General features: G+C 41.5%; 1 protein-coding gene across 1 annotated transcript in view; it reads right to left on the reverse strand.

Moving 5' to 3' along the window:
- Nucleotides 1–7,573, reverse strand: part of YES1 (YES proto-oncogene 1, Src family tyrosine kinase) — a 48,127-nt gene extending 40,554 nt beyond the window's left edge. The window contains exon 1 of the mRNA XM_054724556.1: nucleotides 7,352–7,573. The gene's annotated coding sequence lies outside the window, so the exon portion shown is untranslated. The remainder of the gene's footprint in view (nucleotides 1–7,351) is intronic.
- Nucleotides 7,574–7,818: the final 245 nt, after the last annotated feature.

The following is a 7,818-nucleotide window of genomic DNA, read 5'->3' on the forward strand; positions in this document are numbered from 1 at the left end:
AGCTTAACAGTAAGGCCTCATTGGGAGAGTCCTAGTATCCCAAAGTGGAACTCATAACAGAGTGATTTCTAGAATGAGACGCTAGAAAGGTGAGAAGGTATGGTGATTGGAAAGGCTATGAATTCACCCACTGTATAATCATAGCATCTATTTAGTAGGCCAAATATTTCATCTGTTCAAGAGCTAAGCAGGTTAAAAAAAAACAACACAAAAAAACACGAAACCTGAAAATCAGTTAGAACACATTTACCACTGAAACTGTTATACCTGTTAGGTTTTTTTTTTTTTTTTAATGTTTTTATTGATTTCAGAAAGAGAGAGAGAAAAATATCAATGATGAGAGAACCATTGATCAGCTGCCTCCTGCACGCCTCCTCCTGGGGATTGAGTCCACAACCGCCACATGTGCCCTGACCAGGAATTGAACTGTGATCTGGTTCATGGGTTGACAATGCTCAACCACTGAGCCAGACCATTAGGTTTTTTATAGGTAAACTCTAACAAGCTGCCTGGAAATCTAACCTAAAAGGCTAACCTTACAGAAAAGACTTTTTCTGGGAAAAGATTTTGATTTTCAAGTAAATGCCTGACAAACTTTGGGAACACAATCTGTTTGTTTTTACAAAATTATTTTGAAACCTTAAAAAAAGCTAACTATTTTGAAGTGTCCCATGCCTATTTTGTTCTAAATATTAACTACACGTTAAAGAAAAATATCCGGAACAATTACTTTTTGTCAATTAAAAAAATTAAATGTGTTAATGTGGCTATTTTCCTGATAAATTGTGGCAAAGCTGTCATCTAAATAATCATGATTCATAAATAATCATGATTACTGTTAAGTGACATCACAACTACCTGTGTTAATGAATAATTAAGTCCTTACCTTTCTAATATCACTGCAAAATTAATTGGAAATGGTTTTTAAAAGCCTTTCTTTCAAATGTGTCTTCTTATAGTAAAACTTCTAAATAGGTGTTGTGAAGCTTGTGTATGTGAGCCACAAATACCTGTAATGAACTATAATATCTAGAAAAACATCAAATAAAGTCTTTCTGCCCTGGCCAAGTAGTTCAGTTGGTTGGAGTGTCATCCCGATACACCAACTGGTTGCAGGTTAACTCCCTGGTCAGGGCACATAGAAGAAACAACCAATGAATGCATAAATGGGGACCAACAAATTGATGTTTCTGTCTCTCTCCCTTCCTCTCTTCTCTCTAAAAAATCAATTCCTTCTGCTTAGAGAATTAAATCAGTTTACTTGAGGCTACACTTATATAGTGCAAAGGGATTTATTAAGATTTCAGAGGAATCACCAGCTAATATGAAAAACCAGAGAAGTACTGCAAGGGACTGTCATAGTAAAAAGATCTCCAATCTACAAAATTTATAACAGTCTCATAACCATAGCCAGTTATGTCCAACTGTGAATTCTAAAAGGCAACAGTTATCTGCAATCATAACATCAAAACTAGCATAGTGTTTGTCACACCACATGTTTAATAAATGTCCAACTTAATGAATGATGTAATACTACATTTGCCTGAGAAAGGTCAATGCCAATTCTACATGTCAGGTTTTCACTATAACCTTTACTTACCTGTTATCTAATTTTATATCAAATACTAGATTCTAAAACATTTCCTTAAATTTTTTATCAATACAAAAACTTCAACTGTACTAGAACCACACATTTACATAAGGCTGAAAAGATACTAGAAACCATCTGACCTAACTACCTCCTATTTCAAATGGTGAAACTGAGGCCTATGGAATATACTGAATTGACAAAGGCCTCACAGCTCTTCATTGTCAGAAGTGGAATTAAAATACAGATGGTCTTCTGCCTTTTTTTAAAATATATTTTTATTGATTTCAGAGAAGTGGAGAGAGAAACATCAATGATGAGAGAGAATCATTGACTGGCTGCCTCCTGCACGCCCCCTACTGGGAACTGAGCCCACAACCCGAGCATGTGCCCTTGACCACAATCGAACCCAGGACCCTTCAATCCGCAGGCCAGTGCTCTACCCACTGAGCCAAACCGGCTAGGGCTACCTTTTAGTTTTTTTTCTTATTACACTACAGTTGGCTTCTCTGCTCCTTTTCAAATGCCTATTACTTTTAAAGTATTCTTATCCATAAAATACAAACTGCATCAGAATAAAATTTAGAAATCTATAAATTTCCCATGGAACAATTTTAAGTATTAACATATGCAGCAAAAGTCACCAACTAGTCCTGGCCAGGTAGCTTGGTTGGTTAGAGCATTGTCCCAATCCCTGGTCAGAATAATACCCTGCCATAGACACACACATACAAGAATCAACCAATGAATGCATAAATAAGTGGAACTACAAATCAATGATTCCCTCTCTCTCCCTTCCTCTCTGAAATCAATAAAAATATATTTAATAAATATATAAATCTTATTAAAATGACCCTAAAACTCACATTTGCAAGTGTTTAAACAGTTCTAGAAAATCTTTTTCTAGAACAAAACTTTGAGGGTAAAAAATATATATATCAAAAGAATTTGTTTTAACATTAGCTTATAAAAAAGCACCAAGCTAGTTTTAGAAAATTTTAGTAGAGGTGTTGTGTGTGGAAGAAGTCATATAACAGAACCAGATTTCTGTATACCATTAAAAAATTAAGTATTTATTCTACTAGGGACTCTTCTTAAAGACTCATATAAAAGAATTCCTTGCCACAGTGAGCACTAGATAAAATATATCAGTCATAGAAAGAAAAAAATGATAATGCAAGGAGAAATGCACTTTTACATCGGAGTTTTGTGGGAGCACAAAGAAGGGGATCAATACACAGATGTCTTGCTAAGTATGTGCCATAATGACAATGTAAACTGTTAATGTTTAACTGTGTAGTCTTCTATACCTCTTCCTTCCTTTTGGTTATACAAGTTTGAGTGCTGTTTCTCCCAATACTCTCTATCCCCCATCCAAAATTAGCCAGAACCCTGAACCACCAAGTTTCAAAGCCAGGATTAATATAAGGAATTGTCTCTGTAGATTTTCCAACAGTAGTGGTAAAAGAGAAGACAAGATAGGTACTACGGCTCTTTCTTGGCATGTTTATAAACTTAGCAACATTTCAGAAGCAGCAAACATTGCCTATGGCACATTCCAGTCTGCGGCTTGCCATATTTAGATGATATTTTACCTGCATTTATTGATGTCCATCTTCTCATATCCCATAAGTAAAAGAAGAATAACAGGAAACAGAATCTAGGGTTCCTACTTGCAAAATTCAGACTGCAGGGGATATGTAGTTCTAGATCTCTTTAAGGTCTTCTACTTCCTGGGAAAAAGTGGGGAATCCAAAGAACCTGCTTTATAAACTCTCCTCCCACCCTCAAACAACAGTAACAGTTACAGCATTTCTGAGAGCTTAAAGCAGCATGGAGTAAGTACATGATATATGCCTCATATATACACTCAAACAAGGGAAACTGAAGGGCAATGCTATCCCAGGCATAGAGGCTTAAACTCAGTCCTACGATACCTCACTGGTACATCATCCTGTACTCTGAAATTACTCTTTTCTGGAGTGAGCTTCAAGATCTTAAAAGTAACACCAGGTAAACCCAATCCAGACCAGGATATATTGCCATCAAGTCGGCTAGTTCCAAAACAGTAGTAGTGCTACTGCAGCCAATGATTCTTTGGAATACAGACATGTTAAAATTACACTGGCAGCAGCATTGGCTCTTCTCTCTCACCCTCTGCTGTTACTATACCTCCCTTTGCTAAAACTGCCTCTGAGTTTAGACAGGAGCTGGATGGTTCATAATCACCCAGCAGCTGCAGCTGAGCAATACTCGGGCTAATTGTGGCGCTGAAGCAGCTGAGAGGAAGAAAAGCGGTAATACATACCCCGCCATAGAAACACACAAACTACCGTACACACTACCAATAAGATAACGAAATACTTTAATAGGAACAGATTATTTCCTTTAAAGAAAGGCAGTTATATCTTGCTAGAGGAACTTGTATTTGTATTATAGACCTATTTAAATGTGAACTGAAGGTGACCTAAGCCATGTAGGGTTAACAATGGAAGATCTTAACTAAAACTTCCTGTAAATATTCATGTAACAAAGCCAGCACCACAAACATCACCTTCATAACATGACTGAAAGTTCCTGTGATATAAGAATTTGGCACAGATGTGATCCCTTCTTTCACTCTACATTACAAAATGCCAACAACTAAAAGCTATCAACAACTAAAACAGCAAGCCTTACATAAAACAAGAAAAGTAGCATAATGCAATGATTCTCAGCATTTTTGAAACTCCAATGCCATATTGTAATTTGCTTTCTTTTGAAACAAAACATACTCTTTTAGGTGTTATACGACACATCTTCATTTAACTTAAGTAAACACATATTTTATGCTCAGAATTTCATGACATCCTTACGAGTATCAAAACTAAGAATATCAAAACTGATCTAAAGTATTACTATGCCAGAAAACTGAATATGAATAAAAGTCAAGACTTTACTTTGATGCCATAGTTAATTCTGAGTTTTAACTGTTATATTATATAATTTTTTGTAAAATAAAATGTATTTAATACTTAATGACCCAACAGTATCCATTAGTTTAATAAACATATTTTGACACCTACTAATTGTCAAATATAAAAGCTGAAGAGGATTTAAAGTTAGTAAAAACCTGGTGTCTTCTCTCAAAATATTAACATGTTATTTATATGTCAAAGAAGTTGCATGCACTAGCTGGATATAATAGTTATTATTTAATAAGTCTAAACCTGTTTGCAAAGTACAATTTAAGAGTATTCTAAAGTCAGTCACCAAATGTTAAGTAATTTACCTAAATACCTTATATAAAATAGATTACACACAGGCTTTTTTTAAAAAGAAAAAAAGTTTTATGTAAACTACAACACAGATACAGACAAGCACACAGAACAAATGTATGGCTTAATGATTTATACTAAGGCCAACACCCTTGCAAACACCACCAGGTTAAAAGAACTTTGCCACCACTTAAGAAGCTGGGTCTCCAATCTCAACTTCCTCCCTCCTCCCATACATTTACTTCTGTAGAAATCACTTCCTTGCAGGTTTTAAAAAATACATATAGATTTATCACCCAAGTTTGTATTCCTAGGCAAAGTTTAGTATTGCTCTTTTAAATTTTTTATACTAGTATAATTAAGCTCCTTTTTAACATAATGCTAGTAGAAACTAATGATGTCTACACTGAACATGAGATTTGAGAGTTAAATATATTTATAAAGAAAAATTACTCACATTAATAAAATACTATCTAAAAAGACACAGCGTTAACCTTTGTATAAACAAGTCTTATACCAGGGGCTGGTAACATTTCTCTTATACTGGGTCATTGCTAGTCATTTAGAATATTTATTCTTCTAACACTACATACCACAAAGGAAATTTATTTGCATGGACACTGACTTTTGTTTGTTCTTTTGTTTTTGGTGATGAAACCAGGGAACAAACCAGGGATGCCCAGTCATTGATTTTGTAGCTTGAGAATTTCCGGAATTTAAAAAAAAACCCAAAAACTGAAACCATGTATTAACATTATACTTCAGTCACAAGACAAATTCCACCTATCCCAGGAAGATAGGTCAAAGCTGTAATTTCACTTTCGGTTGAACAGAAAGGATTCAATTTTGTGGTTTATGAAGTCAGCAAGAACATACTGCAAAATTAAAGCTAATATAACATTATGGTGGCTATAGCAGACTACATACTTTAAGAGCCCTTTTACCTTTATTATTCCGAAAACATAGATACGAACTGTCTTGTATTCAGATTCAGATAAAAGGCAAATGGTTTTGTTTGTGTGTTTCAAATTTAGGACCCTAGGAATTGTCAACCAGCATTCAAAATCTCCACTGAGGTTTAGCTAATGTCCAAAAGTTAAAATGGAATTAAATTTCCTTTTCTTAAGCATCAACTATGGCAGGGGTCTCATTCAAACACAACAAGTGTATGGTTTAGTGAGAAACAACTTTCTTACAGAACAATATGTGAAAATCACGTATGATGTAGACAAGATCCTTGGCTTCTAACATAAGGCGCTCCTTCATTACCTGTCCATTCAAAACGTTTCCTGGTCCCCTGTGTGCCAAGAACTGCAGCTAGTGAAGATATTAAATTCACCATGCTTGCCTTACATGCACAGTCAAGCGTACACATTGAGTAATATTTTCCTCAGCGTGTAATTTGCCGTTAGAAATTTAACTAGATGGTTTAAATACCCTTAGAGCTACCAAGACACCGTTAGTCCTGCGATCTCCCAGTTACCATACACAAATACACTATAATCATCATACATGTGCGTATGTGAAAGCACCTATGGGCGCACACACACACCGGTGGGACCTACAAACATAATAAACCGCAGGGACATAAAGTTGTGATCCCACTCGAGGCTTTTCATTTATAAATTGTCAGTGCATCATTCCAAGCCTGTTTCGATTAATTACGCAGGAAATAATGCCACCAAACCCAAACGGCGCTGTTAATCTCCTTCACTACAAAACCAAATCACAGCGGTCCCTACACATCGGGCTTGATTTTCGGAAGAGCTCCTTAAGCCCACGCTGCCCTCCCCCCAACACAGCAGAAAAGCTGGAAGCAATTACCAAGAAGGAAAACACACTTTAAAACAACGTTTTCTGTAACCTGTGGGCAGAGGAGACGGGGTGGCGCGAGAGACGGTCCGAGGGGACGCTGAATGGCAGACCTCCCAACCCCCCGCACCTAACAAAGGAAAACTTTCCCATGTTGTGGTTTTCAATCAAACCGAGGGAAGCGAGAGGCTCACCCACTCGCCCCCCACACACACACCCTCGTCGGCGCGCGGCTCTCCCGGCGCAGCTGCCGCCGGCGCAGGGCAGCCCCGAGCCCCCCGACCTCTGGGCCGCTACCCGGGCCGCTCACTCCGGGGAACGAGCCCGAGCACACCTCGCCTCACCTCGCCGGGCGGCCCACCCGACCCTAAGGACGCGGGGGCTCGGGGTCCGAGCGCTCCCAGCACCTGAAGTCGGACTCGGGTGGGGAACGGGACGGACTGGACGGGGCGGAGACCGAGGCTGGGGGCGAGCAGGTAGCGTCGGGAAGGAGACACGCCCGCCGGACAGGCCGGGTCGGGGGAGGGGAGAAGTTTCTCCTCAACTTCCCGACTCGGAGCCGGCGGGGGCGGGGAGCGGCGGCGGCGGCGGCGCCTCCGGGCGCGGGCGGGCGGGCGCGCGGGCGGGCGCCAGGGCCTACACTGCCCGGCCGGGGTCGGCCGCCTCCGCCCGCGGGGCCTCGTCCGGTCCTTACCTGCCCTCCGGTCGTGCTCGCATGGGTCGCTGCTCCTGGGGCTCCGGTGGTGGGGAGCGGGCGGCGGGCGGAGGCGAGGCCCGCGGGGCCCTCTCCCTCCTTCCACCTCCTCGTCCCGGCGCCCGGCGGCGGCGGCGGCGGCGGCGGCAGCGACGACAGCACGGTCGACCCCAGACTTGTTACTTCAGGAGGAGGGAATTCCCGGGCTCCCGCCCCTCGCCCGCCCGCTCCATCTCCTCTCCGCGCGGCGCCCGCCCCGCTCCTGGCGCCGCCCCTCAGGCGGGGGCGGGGCGGGGGCTGCGGCCACCTGCGCGCGGCCGCCCGCGACCGGAACTCGCGCCGCGCCCACCGGGCTCCCGCGGCCCCTACCTTCCGGCGCCGGCGCGGAGCCCCGCCGCGGGCCTCCCGGGTGGCGGCGGGTCGGGAGTCACTGATCCCGACCCAACATGGCGGCGGGGTCCGAGGCG

Source organism: Eptesicus fuscus, chromosome 12 (genome assembly GCF_027574615.1).
Source record: "Eptesicus fuscus isolate TK198812 chromosome 12, DD_ASM_mEF_20220401, whole genome shotgun sequence".
Taxonomy (NCBI): domain Eukaryota; kingdom Metazoa; phylum Chordata; class Mammalia; order Chiroptera; family Vespertilionidae; genus Eptesicus; species Eptesicus fuscus.